This window comes from Lonchura striata, chromosome 1, assembly GCF_050655825.1.
Source record: "Lonchura striata isolate lonStrDom1 chromosome 1, ASM5065582v1, whole genome shotgun sequence".
Lineage (NCBI taxonomy): Eukaryota > Metazoa > Chordata > Aves > Passeriformes > Estrildidae > Lonchura > Lonchura striata.
Window position 1 is genome coordinate 9,877,081 of NC_140703.1, and position 14,865 is coordinate 9,891,945.

Below are 14,865 nucleotides of genomic sequence, written 5' to 3' on the forward strand. Positions count from 1 at the left end.
TTTTTCCCTCCACAGTGTTATTTTTATTTGACTTTTCAAAAAAAGAAGTTGAATGTTGCTGTAGTGCATTTTATAGTTGTCTGCGCAATTGTATTTACAGGAAAGTTAATGGTATTACTTGCTGGTCTCTGAATCGGTAAGACAGGCATTTTGGAATTAAAACATAATTAATTAATTAGCAATTTAAAACTGGAGAATTGTTGTGATCAGCAGCAGATGGTCTCTTATAGAGCTTTAATAGAACTTAGTAGACAGTGGCTTTTGTGGCAGCAAGCCTTTTGAAATTTTTCACATCTTCAAAGTAATTCAAAGCTTTGGTTCAAGATTATTTCCTCTTTGTGAAAGGAGTTTTATTTAGTCAGAGTTGCAGAAGCATAAACTGTAAAGAAGGATGTTGCACTAAGTGTTCAACTTGTCAGTAAGGTGGTTAAGCTAAAGATTTGAGAATGTGTTTGTACACATGGCTGTAATCCCCGCACAGTTTGCATTCTTTCTGTTTCTAACCTATATTATAAAGCAGTTATGGGCAGTCATCATTGGTGTTTTGGAGTGGGGAATAGGTTTGTTTACTAGTTATGAGCATTAATTGTGGAATACCTCTGTTGGTATACCAAGCTTGCTTGCATACATAAATAGCTTTATTGTGGAGTCCAGTAGTGTCTTGATCAGAGGTTTGTTACTGTCACTGGAATTAGAGTTCTTGTTTAAATCAGAGTTCTGGACCCTTAGGGTAGTCTTTCTCCAAAAGAGACCTGCTTTAACAACAGATCTACTGCTCTTGTTTATGTTGTGTAGCCTTCGTGAATTAAGAGATAGTGGAGCAGGAGGCAGCCATGCTTTACTTGAGCTTGCATAAAAGGAAAAGTGTGTAGCTAGAATGAATAAATTATGTCTTTGTTTAAGTCTGTGCAAGTCTGAGAAACTTCAAAGGATGCAACTCACCTGGAGATGGGTATGAGAATCACATACTAATAGTAAGTGTAACTATCTTGTCAAAAGAGCAAGATGGTGACTCAGTGTGAGGAGAGTTGGCAGAGGCAGCCTTCAATTGAAGAGAAATTGGTCACTGTAAACCAATTATGTCTTATTTTTAATAATGGGTTTCAGAGAACAGGAAATTAGTGCAGTGTGATCTTGACTGATAGCATGTGCTTTTCTTGTTGGATAAAGACCCAAAAGCCTGAGGATATGAAGTTGCTTGCAGAAGTTTCACTTTTTTTTTTTCCCACTTCACCCTGCTCTGAAGAGGAAAAAGTAGGTTATGCTAGTGGAAGAAACTCGACTTTTTTTGTTGTTAAACTGATTAGTGTTCGATCATATTTTGTGTATGGGGACTAACAGAGGTGTTGGTAACTTGCAGGGTAGAGAAGCATCCCTCATTCTTTGTGTAGCTTGGCATTTAATATTAAAAGCAAACTTTTAGGTTTAACATATTTGAACTTGTACTAGATAGGGTTAATAGGCTAGAACAAAAGGTCAAAGCATAAGGCATTAGGCTTAATTAAGGGAGAGCAAGAGTGGCGGGAGTATGTGACAGTTAAATGGGTTTCCCACAGACTAATGTCTGTTACAGTGCAACCATGCCTCAACTTAAGTGGGTTATTTTGTGCAAAGGGCAGCCTCGATTAGCAGTTTGACATGCCAGACGTTTCTGGCCAATCCCATCTGTTTTGGAGGTTAAAAAGCATACCTTTACGAGCTGATAGATTGATTTGTATGCCCGTCTGGTAAAGATTAGGAGTCCAAGGCCGATGCTGTAAATGCCAGTTATGGAATATTGTTCTTTCTTCGCCGCTCTTTGTTTAAACTGTGGTGCAATGGGGCCAGCAGCTCAAGAAGTGACCGCGTGGCAGGGGTGCCACGGTGAGTGTTGGGAACCAGAAACGCTCTGGGAAGAACATTTCCTCCTTCCTCAGGTTTGTTTTGAATGTGAGCCTGGAGGCTTTGGGCGTTCTGCAGCGCTTTCCTTGGAAGGGGAATCTGGCTGAGCGCGTTCCCACGTAAGGCTCACGCCTCTTCCTTACTGCAGCCGCTGCTCGTGTGCTGTCCAGAGGTTACCTGCCTCAGCAGGAACGCTTCTGCAGTTCCAAGCACAGCTGGCTGCAGGACAGTTTTGGTACTTGAAAGGTTTCAGCATTTGTCTGAACTCATTATGTTGTCTGCATCCTTCCTGCTCTGCTGTTCAACTGGGACGACACATGCGTATTCTGTTGTTTTACCTTTGTAGCTCTTACTTTCAGGATGGTTTTTCTGATTGTGTCATGAGGTTGCCTTAGAAGCCTAAAATAAAATAGGTAGCACAATAAGTCTTGACTGTGTTTCTCGTCATCTTTATGACTTTGTAAAGTCAAAGTTACATTACTATTAATATAAGACTATTAATAAATCGTTGATGCAATAAAACTGTTTTTGATAATGTTCAAGGTTCACACACAGTTGAAGGTGATTATCCTATTTTAAAATCAAGTAGAGGTCAGACTGTATTGTAAGATAACTGACTGTGGCCCAAATGGTATGTGATAGCTTCAAATCAAATGACAGTCCTCTTCACTTTAAATATATACATGGTTTAGAAATAAATTGTAAACTTAAATTGCATTTTGTGTGAGATGCTGATTAACTTCCAGTACATTTTGAGAAAAACAGGGAGATAGATGCAGTCACCTAAAAGTTATGCTTAAAGCTCTCATTTTTAAGGCACTGTGTAAGGTTTCCCTGTTCTGTTTGTCTTCCATTCAAGCAGTGACACTTGTAGCTAAATATAACTGAGACGTATTAGAGACAAATTAGCATTTGGCTGCCTGCATTTAGCATTTCTGCATTAACTTTTAGAAGTAGTCACCTGTCTAAAGTTTCTAGGTTTTCTCTTTGCAAATGTGATTATATTTCCCTTCTCCATTTAAAAGAAAATGAAATTGGATGATAGCAATGATTTGCTATTCATGCTGTGAAGATTCCATGTACCTGAGCTATATATTTTCTGTGGCACCTGTGACCTGTTCCTAACGAGAGTTCCTAATTTGCCAGTAGCTTGTCTTCACTTTAGGAAGCTCTGTAAGAGCCACCCTAGTTTTTCTTTTTTTCTTGTGAAAGTGTCTTCCTTTTACTTCTGTTTAAAATGCCTAGAAATATTTACAGTGTCCTTTAGGATGAGCAAGGCAACATCATTATCTTGCAGTTTATTTAGTAACATGGAGCTGAAATGGGCATATGCAGCATCATGTTCTCTATGGAATAATATCTATTTAAATGATTTGGATCTAATACATATTTACATGAAAAAACGTCTTGCCCTTCTCTGTGGGGAGAGAAGGTGAACAAGCATAAATTTTATAATACTCATTGCTTCTCTTGCACTAAATCATACTTAAATTGCAGAAGGTTGCTGGCTTGAGAGTTGTATAAAAAGTGCTTGGCTAGTAAAGTAGGGTGCAGGGAGATTTATCTAATTTAATACTAAGAAAACGTTGTCAGCTGCAGTGTATTGATATTGGACTGCCTAAATCCAAAAGCTGTACTTTAGATTTTTGTATATGTATATTAGTAATAATTTAATGGTTATAATACACAAAATGTAATCCTGAAATGATCCATCAGTGCAGTGTGCATGTGTGCTCCATTCTGGCTAATTTGATTGCTATTGATCATATCTGAGCCATTATCTAATATCTTAGGAATGGATGGACTGTGTCTATACTTTTCTGCTGTTTCAGAGCATGTAATGAAGTTTCTTGCAACAGTCATTGTTAAAAGTTCTTTCTAATTGCTGCTTGAGCATTATTGGCATTTCTCACTCCAGGTGTATCATGGATGAAGCAATGAAAGTGTTCACGTAGCATTCTAAAAGTTGCAAACTTGTCAACTTAGTGTTCCCATGTAGGAAGGCACTGTACCAAATATTCACTAGTTCTCAGTGATATGGATATATTTTTTAAAAGTATATTTTTTGTTGTGGGTTTCATTTAGAATATTATAAAACATTTGCATAAGGTGTTCATACAGCTGGATTGGGCTTTAGGCATTAGAAACAATTCTGAAGTATCTCTTGCTTTTGACTTTGAATAGTCTTCAAAAAAAAAAAAAAGGGAGAGATGCGAGATGGGCTTTCTGTTTGGTGTTTTAGAGGATTAGCTTTTTTTGACCTAATTGATGAAAAGTGAGTACTTGGTTGGTATCCCTGACCCTTTGCAAACTGGGTTAGAAAGATGCTGCATAGTCCTTGTGAACTGGCCGACTATGGATTTCTCCTTATTTTAGATTTCCATACTCTTTGACCTTGTAGTTGTTGACTTTGGTCTGGAACAATTTCAAAGTCATGTAAATGAATGTAATTAAGGTATTGCTTATCATCTCAGAGAGTTCACAATGATGCTTATTGGCTAGAAAGGTTTGTTTACTTAATATGGAAGGTTAATAGAAGGTTAAATTTTACTGTGTAAAATGGCTTCATAATGTTTTTATTTAGCAGCTGAAGAAAATAGTGTTTGAAAAGGCAAATAATAGTTTTATTTGACCTCCATGTGTTTCCTGGAGCTTGCATTATTGGGAAAATTTATCTTCATTGCATAGTCTTATTACAGTTTTCCTTTCTCCTTGTTTTACAAAGGGAACCTCTCAGAACTATTTGGAGGCCTTTGTGTACAAAAGGAGCTACATTAAGGAAGGAAGTGCAAAAATGTTTGACAATAATTGCTATAAGTAGTCCATCCACTTCCACTCTGTCTTTTGTTCCCCCTCCCTGTTTTTGCCAGAATGAGATTCAGGCTTTGTTCTTTGGTGGTGCTTTTGTCTTTATTCCCACTGCTACAGAAATACAGTGAGAAAGCAGCATGAAACAGCAGGGAAGAGCATCAAGATTCTGGTTTCTGCCTTCATTTCTCAGGCAATAGAAAGAACTGGGCCTAGGCCTCTATTTTCTTGCCAATAGCCTTCAGCTTTGTTTGACTGTAGTTGTTTTGCTTATCGTTTATGGAAAAAATTGCTTGCCTGAGTGGGTTGGTTTTTTTCCCCCTCCACTCAGGAGTTTTTGTAGTTGGCAAAGAGATGAGTACGTGACAAGTGTCATACTAAGCAGAACAAAAAGATCCCCAAAAAACTTTTTCCCACGTTTTTTATCTCATGGTGATTTTCTAGGATTTCAGCTTCCAGATGGAGAAGCAGACGTCCCTGCTGGGTTGGAGGATCCAAACAAGAGTATTCTTCCAGTCCTATACTGGACTGAGTTTGGTGGGGAAGGACAAAGCTATCTGAAACATGGTCACAACTATCTGCTCAGATTTCTGGATCCATTTGGGCAACAAGGACTGCTGGCTGTGTTTACCTTATTTTGCAGAGTGCTTGGTTTTTGTGATTTCTCTTATCTAACAAGAGAATCATATGGGCTCCACACTGTTGAGGTAGCTAACGTTCTTCTGTTTACTTGAATTTTATGTGCTAAAGTAATTATGCAACAAAGAGAATATCCTTCAAATGCTCATTAGTTCAGTGAACAGTCTTGTTTGACTGTTTCTAGATTGTGGGGATGCTCTGCAACTCAAACCCAAGAGCTCCCTTTGCCCTCCTATCTTTGCAAGAGCTAAAGGTTTCATGTTCTCTTCTTCCTAATTGTGAAGATAGAACATTTTTCTTGAATTTATAATAACCATAAATTGAAATGATCTAAAAGTGTTTTCAGAAGGTGGATAACAAAATCTCTTTGGGTGAGATGTGAGAAGGATAAGAAATTAAAGTTCAAAACCACAACATAATGATCCAAAAGGCTTGGGGACGCTGGGGAGGTGGAACATCACAGATAAGTGTGAAATCCTTCTTCAGTTTTGAAATCAGGAGTGGTGGTGTTGAGTTCTCAAAGTCCAGAATTTCACCTGAATTCCATGATCATATGTTTAAGTCCTAGAACTCCCAGAATAGTGGATATCTAGAGCTGTGTGGCTATAGGGAGGAAAGGCAAAACCAGCAGAAAAACCCCCATAATCTGTTAGTTTGGTTCCTGTTTATGGAAAATAAGGGAAGAATCTATGCCATTCTGTGCATCTTTGCTACTTACTTTTGCTTAGCTAACATAGTAAAAGCAACACTGCTCCAATCTGGTAAACAGTGGCCATGTAAGAGTGCAGAATTTCTTGAAGAAAAATTTTGTCTTGCCTCTGGAACTCCAAAGGATTTTTCAAGAATCCGCCCTGGTCCTCTGACTTACTGGTGTTTCAGTCTCTGCTACCTTAAATTTTATCCTGCTACAAAATAAATACAAAAAGACCATTTAATAAACTGTGCTGATACTATTTTGTAACCTCTTTGCACTCCCTCACATAGGTTTAACTGTTGAGATTAAAAGATAACAAGGTTGTGCAGAATCACATTTACTGTTTACTGAACTCTGGCTCATCTTTAGATTACAATATCAAACATGAAAATTTGAGTGTGTCTCATGGATATAGCTCTTGAGCACAGCTGTCTGGAGTGCTTGCTCACAAACTTTTTTTTTTTAAGCTTGTTTGTCATATGCCCAAGGCTATCTGAGCATACATATGACCCAACTGGTTTTTGATCTGAAATGCATAAAAGGTCACTTTGCTGAAATTTATCTTCTGGACTTCAAGTTTTACCATCAGTGTTACTCTACTGTGAATTTCCTAAATGGAAAAAAGGATCTGTTCAGTGTGCCCTTCAGGCTTTCCAGGCAATTTCACTTTTGCCTTACCCTGCTCTGCTTTTGTTTTCAGAGTATTCTAACACTTGCTAGAGGAAGTGAACAGCATTTGGACACTATTTTTGGGGTAATGCTGAGTATTTTGGATTGCAATGCTGTATTCCTCTAGCTCTGATGTCTTGTCCAGACAAATGTCAGCTGCATTGTCTCTGCAAAACTGAACTTGAGCATTAAGGCTGGTCATAAAATATCCTCTTTGTGCTGATGATCACACTACTTCTGTGTCTTCTACCTCATGACTTTGTTGTTACTTTTTGAGGAAAAATTGTGCATGCTTCACAAGATACCCGGAGCACAAAAACAATCAAATTTCCTCTGTTCTGGCCTTCTGGGGATATCATAGGCCACTGCTGTTCTGCTTCTTAAGTAGATTTGGAGCCTCTGATACCAGTTACTCTTTTGGAAAATAGGTTGTATGAATTTAACATATAAGCATGCTTGCCTCCTTTTCCTGTCCTCCGTAAAGGTCACTGTACAGGAGGGAAAGTTGAGTCATGGGCTATAAACACTTGGAGGTCTGCTATCTGATCTAATTTTTGTTAGCTTATTGCTCGGTGCTGTGGCAGGTGGACTTTGTCAGGTTTCTCCGTGGCAGTGCTGCTGACCTTGGTGACCTGCTCCATTCCTGTGCAGAAGGTCCCTTCCCTGCAGGGAGATGGCACAAGTCAGGGCGTGTCATCTCCCCACTCGCTTCTGTACCTTGCTGAGCAAAAAGTTGCTTGGAGATGCAGCTGTCCTATGTGTCTTAATTCTACTTTTTTTAAGTCTAAAAACATGCCGATGTCCCATGTACATCATCTTTGGTATTCAGAAAACTCTGGCAGAATGTCCTGCATTGTAGAAATAGCAGTGGTTGTTTAAATAATTCAGGAAAGTAACTTAAGATACTGCAGTATTTCTGTATATTGTAGCTATCATGTTAATAGGAGAGAGACTATGTGAAAGGGCAAGTCAAACAGATATAGTAGAGCTGATGATACTGGGAACAGCAAATACTTCTAAGAGTGAGAGGGAAGTAATGGATGGGAACCATTTTTACAGTTTCTGAACCTCTTCATCTGTCTGGGATGAAACACCTACTGTGATCAGCTTTTTAGGTGTTGTCAGTTCTGGGGTTGTGTTTTGTTAGTTGGTTTTCAATCCCGGTTTAGATTCTGTAGTTAAGATATCAATCAAATGACCTCATACATTCTTGTTTGGAAGAATTAGGGCAAAAAGCCACTTTATGGCATAACTGAACTTGTAGTGATGCAATTTACTTGTAGAAATTTTAGGGGAAAGAATGTGTTGATAGAAGTTTAGGAAGGGAAATGTTGCGGGAGTTTGTAATATGTATTAGTTTTGCATCTTTTGAATTTTTCTGGTGAGAGCCTTATTCCTTCTGGGCAAAATAGGTCTTGCTTGGATGGATCAAATGTTAAATTTTTAAGTATCAATTGTGGAAAAATTGTTTGGAAGCTACTTACGATTGATTTGAAGAGTTCAAATAATGCAATGCTCTTCAGTTGTAATACATAAAAATGAGATGGAGAAACAAACACATGCTTACCTTTCAGCCTGCATAAACAGCCTTGTTAATTAAGATAAGGGCAAATATCCTTCCTAGTTTCCTTTTTGATTTAATCATTAGACTGTATTAAAAATGTGTAAACATAATTCATAAACTCACTTTCCTGAGTTCTGACTCCCTGTACATGTGCTGGTGTGTTCCAGCACTGTTCCTATATTTGTTATTTACAAGTGAGTCTCTTAAGAGATGTAGAAATAACTGGTAATTACTAAAATGAGATCACAGAAGAGAAGAAAAAGATGTAATATCTGTGCTTGTATTAGCTCTTCTTGGTTACCTTGTGTGTGCTCTTAAGGCTTTGCAGATTGCTCATGTGTAATGTGGGGAACATGTTTTTGTCTGGAAATGCAGTAGTTTATTTGAGGAGTTCAGTGGCCATGGTATGGCTGGGAGACTTGTCTGGATTTGACCTGCACTGGATATTTTGATACGCTGTGGTCTGTGGGCACAGCTTCCTCTCAGTTTACAAGTGCTGTTTACCACTCCTTGGGACTACACGTAAATAACAGAGGTCTGAACTAATGTCAGATTGAATTTTAGTCCACAAAAATTGCTCACTAAGCATCTTACACAAAGTAGCTGGTTAAATCCCTCTCCCCCTACCCACTCCTTTTAAATCACCATTGCATTGTTTTTCTCAGCTGTTTGTAAATGGAATGGGAAGAACTGGCTTAGTCTAAAACAACTTACTACTCCTTAAATAGTTCACACTGACATCAAGGGTTATCCGAAACCTGTTTCCTTTCAAAAGATTTATGATGTATACAGGCTTTCAGGTACAAGACCCTTCTAAATAAAAGCATATAAGCAGGCTTGGGTTAAAATTGTCACATTTGTGAACTAACATAGCTAAAGCTGTAGAATTCTGTCTGGTAAAGAAAACTATAGGTTTAGTTATGTATTTATCCTGTAAAGTCTCTTTATCTTCTTAGAGAGATACTGTCAAGCCTAAGTCTGAGCTGGTTACTTTATAGATGAAGGCAGGTATGCTTATTTATACTCTTTTCCTTGAAAGAGGTACTTTTTAAACCTTGCAGCATTTAATGAGATGGCTTCAAGTCATCATCTGCTGTGACAGAAAGTACATATAATAGCATGCCTGCTGTAGGAAGTTATGGCTCTGGCCCTGTAAGTGCTGTGCCCTGTTCGTTTCTACAGGCTCTCTATCCTTGTGTTGTTTTAATTTTAGTGGGAAAGGGTGGGATGCAAACCTGTTGCAGGCTGACTTCCATGTCCTTGCAGCCTGCAGTAGTGGAACAGACTCAACATGGATATCTGGGCAGAGAGAGAGGGTGAGAAGTGTCCAGACTCAAGTTTAAAAATTAATCTAGGAAGGACATTCTAAAAATAGGTTAGAGCATGTGAACATATAGCTGTGAGAAAGGGAACGTACAATATTTTGGTCCTAAAAGAGGCTTTTTAAAGGGATAGATGTTTGCATCTCTTTCAACATGCTAAATTTCATGTTTCTGGTGCTTAAAAATATTTATTCAGTTTTTAAGGGAAACCTGTCCTGCTTTGCTTTCAGTGCTTCCTGCTTTCATAAGCTTTGACACCGAGTGTGAAAGAACATCAGGCTTAAAAGGAACACACCTAAATTTTGGGGAAATAGCCCTACTGCCTGCACAAAGTGAGCTCTTTTTTAGAGGTAAAGGTTGAGCTTGTGACCAGTTTGCACTGTTTCTAATATGCTAACATTTGTTTTAATTGTTCCTTTTAATAACTACATTGCAGTAAATGTGTTTTTTCCAGGGAGGAGTCAGTCCCTTAACCTCATACTACTACTGATTTCAGGGGGAGCTTAGCATGAAAATTGGTGAAACTGTAGGGTCTTCTATGAGTTGATGGTTCGGGTATTGTTGTTTCCTTTTGCTGGAAGGACCTAGGGAACAAGTGATTCCACCCCCAAGTCTGGCCATGGTTTTCATTTCCTATGCTAATGAATATTTTGTAACACAGGAGTACAGAAATGGTGGCTGGAAATAGCACTCCATTGTGTTTTGGAGCAGAAAACCACATGCACACACTAAAACAGGGTAAGAATAAAATTTGACAGTATTTGTGGGGTATGTGTGGGGTATTAAGTTGGCCAGAGGATTCAGAAGGGAAGTCTGCAGCAAGAGAGCCATCCCAGGGTCCCAGGGGCTTATGCCAGCATTACTTGAGTTTAGCACTGACAAACACCTGGTTTTAGTTGCATGGAGCCATTATTTAATGATAGAACACTGGAAAAAGATTGCATAGGACTGGCAGGAAGGGTGACATCTTTGTGGCAGTGCATTGTATGAAATTAGCCTGTGGAGCAGACAGGGACAAAACTAAGGCTTGGTGTGACAACAGGTAACCCTCTCACCAGATAGTCTATATTCAGAAACAAATAGAGCAAATATCCCTTCTTTTGGTTTTTATGTTTATTTCTCTTCTTGCTAGACTTGGAAATTAGAAGGCATCTGTGCTTTAGTCTGAGAAATTAAAGTACCTCTCTAACTTGAGCTCATCATGTGGAGGCAGAAGCTCTGCTACCTGTGTGAATGAATGATGCAGTCGGGATTCAGTGTTAGTAGTGGCAGTGGTCTAGCACCCAGTAAAGAATTTTCATTTTAAACAGCTGTCAAATAATGAGAGATTTTGCATGTACAAAGACTGGCATTGCACATGTGAGGGAAAGCTTGGGCATATTCACTTAATTTGATATGGAAATACAACAGCATAGCAAGAATGACTCCTTACAGATAAAGACAAAATACACAGATTGATATTGCAGCTCAGTTTTCTGCCACTTCACTGGTACAAGCTTGGGTTGTGGTATTGCCCCTGTGGGAGCAGTTTTAAAGACATACAGTTATTTGTCATATTAAAAGCATAAATGTTTGTGCCATCTTCATTTCCTGAGCCCACTGCAGGATGAGAAAAGGGAATGGTGTTACTGATCAGAGGTGGGAGAGCTGGAGGATGTCTAAGGAAGGCTTTGGATGAGAGCACAAGTGGAAGTAAAGGAAAGCAGGAGACTGAAAGTGAGGGTTTTTTATATACTTTATTTCTGCCTCCCTCCTCAGTAGGCTCGCTTGAGCCTCTTTGCAGATAATCGAGAACAGCAGCAAGAGTTGGGTTAAGTAAAAGTTAATAAATAAAATGAGTAACATACGTTAGGTGATTCTCTGAAAAAAATGGTGACTGTTTCCTTCTGAGAGACTGTGTCAATGTTCAAAGTTTTTTGGGTGTTCCCCCCCCCCTTTATTTTGTCTTTCTTTTCCTTTTTTTTTTTTTTTTTTTTTTGGCACTTCTCCAAAGTAAAGAAAACACATAATCAGGTATTTAAGTAGAGGATGTTTCTGAATCAGGTTTATGAGATACTCTGCTCCAGTTTTGCTAAAGGAAATTTTATTAAAACACAAGTCCTGACTCATCTGTTTTACATCCTTTCATTGTAAAATTCAACTCTGCCAGGGTTAATAAATGACTATTTTAGCCTAGTATTGGATGAAAAGGCTAATATTGCTACAGTAACTTCTGAATGCATCTGGTAATCGGAACTAATTTAAACAAACAAAACCAACAAAAAAGAATTTATGAAGACCACTCATTTCCATCTTTAATCTGTGCAGCTGATCAGGTGTCTGCATTAGGACATTAGGAATTTCTGTAGGTAGCCCCTGGTATTCAAGAGCTTTGCTCTGAAGACCTCAGGAGACCTATCTCAAAGTATTGACATCGTTCTGTGAATGAAGGGGTAGAAAAAGCACCTTTGGATATTTCCAGATCAAAAAAGCCTTTTGAAAACTCTTAATAGGTAATCAACTTTTTGATGACTAAAAATATGTGTATAAAGTCATGAAATGTCCTGATTTGGAAGGGATCCATAAAGATTGTTGAGTGAGTGCCACTCCTTGCAGGACTACCTAACACTAAACCACATGACTGAGACTGTCATCCAGAGGTTCCTTGAACTCTGACAGCCTTGTGCCGTGACCACTTCCCTGGGGAGCCTGTTCCACTGACTGTCCTCTCAGTGAACCACCTTTTCCTAATGTCCAAATGGGCATGGGAGAGATCTGATCTTGTCCATAGTTGCTGGGAGGGTCAGCAGACTTTCTCCCATTAATACAAGCAGACTGTTTTGCTTCCTGTTGGCATACATGGAGAAGTGTTATGCACTTCTTCCTACAAGTATTTTTAGGGTTAATTTTGATTGTCATAATATTTAAATGTTTTATGCCCTGCTGATCTGTAAAGTAGAAAAAACACCCCAACTTCTTAAGTAAATGTTTTAGATTGTATGTTTTATATTTGCGTTGTGTTGTTGTTGTTAATTTGATTTTGATTATTTATTTTTGAGTGGCACTGGCTAGGGTTTTAGGAAATTATCCTTGACATAGCTTTGTACTTAGCCCCAGTCTGTTGTTTGTAAAATTTTGGACAAAGTGCTAGTTATCTTTACCAGCCAAAGAGCTTGTACATGGGGGAAATAAAGCCTTTTTATATTGTCATTGGACTGTATAAGCTGTCAATTATCCATAGTATTGCACGTGCTGTAACTGTTGAATAGTTCCATTGACTGATAAGTTCTTTTTCCCAAATACTGTTCCTGCTTTGAGGAGTTATTTTGACACCTGTATTTTTAAACTTTTGAATAAAGTAATACAAATACTGTTGAACTTGCTGTAGTCTTTAGGTTTTCCAGCTGTGTTTGGGTCTATATGGGGTTATCAGGTTTTATGCTAAATATTAGCTAAGAGTCTGCTACTTGAGTATTGTATTACAGTACTGTAAAGGAATTTTATAACAATACAAATGGGAACTTAACCCATATTGGCTTTGCAGAGAACTTCAAAAACTACAGTCAGACTCTAATCACATACAGTTATCTATAATAAAATTATTATTTCTGGCACTTGGACATCTAAAAATCATTAAGATTCAGCAGTTCTTAAATGCAAAAGAAAATATTGATTACAATTTGGAAGCCTGCTATGAGTTATGGAGCACAGCTATATATTTTCATCTTTTTCTCTTTAAAAATTAATTTGTTCCTTTTCTGCCCATTGTATAAATGGATGCATTGTTCAAGGTGTGTGGAGAAGTAAGATGAGCCCATAGCTGCTTTCTTTTTCAGCTATAAGAATTGAAAAGGTTCATGGAGTTGTTTCTTCTTGTCATGAACACATTAGGTACCTGAAAATTGTGTCATCTGCTGCAAGATATTTTCAGAAATAACTGGAATATGTGGAAGGACATACCCTTCACATGGTAGCAGTTGTTCCTCCTTTGACAATCTGACCTCTTTGGCATTGGGTTTTCTGAGTAACTGAGTCACCTGGTCTTGTACTCTGGTCAGTCAAAAGATGACTTGCTTTTCCAGGTAATCTTTCCTTTGCAGTTGGAAATGGCACATTCTTTACCTTCAGAGTATGTAGAGATAAAAGAAGCAGCAAACAGAGATAAAGCAGTAAAGGCAGGTGCTACTATAGTTTACCAGCCTCTGGAACATTTCACCTGTCCTTTTATGTAAGCGTTTTGTAACTCGCTGGTTTTCTGAGGTAGGTACAGCCAGCAGGCCCCCAACCTTCTGCGTGAGGACACAGAGAAATGTCCTCGGGAGGTGGCATGTCCCAGGGGCTGCCTGTGACTCTGTGACCTCCGTGTGGAGCCGCGGAATCGCCGGCCCTTGGTCAGCGCTCCCCGGGGCAGGAGCGGCAGGAACACGCTCGGGCAGTTCTTCAACAGCTGCCTGGCTTCCTTCTGGCTCCTGGGTACATTTCAAGGTTTTGGCCTTGCTTACTTTCGAGCCTAATGTGACTTGAGCTCCGGCTAAGAGGCTGCCTGCTTTTTTTTTTTTTTTTTTTTTTTTTTTTTTTTTTTTTTATCCAACATAGCAATTAATGTCAACTGGGATACTTGACCTAGATCATCCTAGTTTTTAATGTCAAGTAGCCATTGGCAGGAAGTTCTTCGAGAAGTACTTCTGCCTGTGGAATGTGCTCCCAACCTGGGCTGGTGGAGTCGGCTGGCTGGGCAGGCTCTGCGCCAGGCCGATCTTATTTCTTTGCCTATGGAGATGAGGGATGGCTCAGGGCATCTCCTGTTCTCCTTTGCCCCGGAAGAAAAGCAGGTTAATGTGAGTTTATAATCACTGCACCAAGATTTTTCCACTTGAGCCATGTGGGAAGATAAGTGGAATGAATATATGTGAAAGAAAAAATAGCATGCATGCCTTAGTATGGAAGGGCTTTCTTCCTGAGAGAATTTAATTGAATGTTTTGCATGAAATGAAAGCAAAAGACGTTTCCTCACACAGACCAGTTTAAAAGTGTGACAAGTTAAATTTAGATAAGTGCTATTTTCTTTCAGCTTTGTGAAAGACTCTACAGCCAGGCATGGAAAGTTTCCTTCCTGCTGGGAGAGATTTGTCAAACCACTAAAGCCATCACTAAATGCTTTAAGGTAAATCACCATCTCCAGGTTTCACAGCTGAACAGGCTGTGCTGATAGGGCCCACTTTGGCCCAGGGAAAGGTGTTTGGTGAATTTTTGTAGCTGTGTCGTTCATTGTTTAGTTGTTGGACCAAAATGTTCAGGATCAAAAGCAG

General features: G+C 38.9%; 1 protein-coding gene across 14 annotated transcripts in view; it reads left to right on the plus strand.

The window, feature by feature from the left end:
• NRIP1 (nuclear receptor interacting protein 1) overlaps window positions 1–14,865 on the plus strand; it is a 140,801-nt gene that overhangs the window by 75,965 nt on the left and 49,971 nt on the right. For 2 of the 14 annotated variants that reach the window (XM_085594144.1, XM_085593923.1), the window contains exon 3: window positions 9,808–10,315. The exons of 9 other annotated variants lie outside the window; for them this stretch is intronic. The gene's annotated coding sequence lies outside the window, so the exon portion shown is untranslated. Of the gene's footprint in view, window positions 1–9,807; window positions 10,316–14,627; window positions 14,721–14,865 lie in introns of all 14 variants that reach the window. 3 more of the 14 variants (XM_085594040.1, XM_085594084.1, XM_021532371.4) reach the window with 3 other exon arrangements.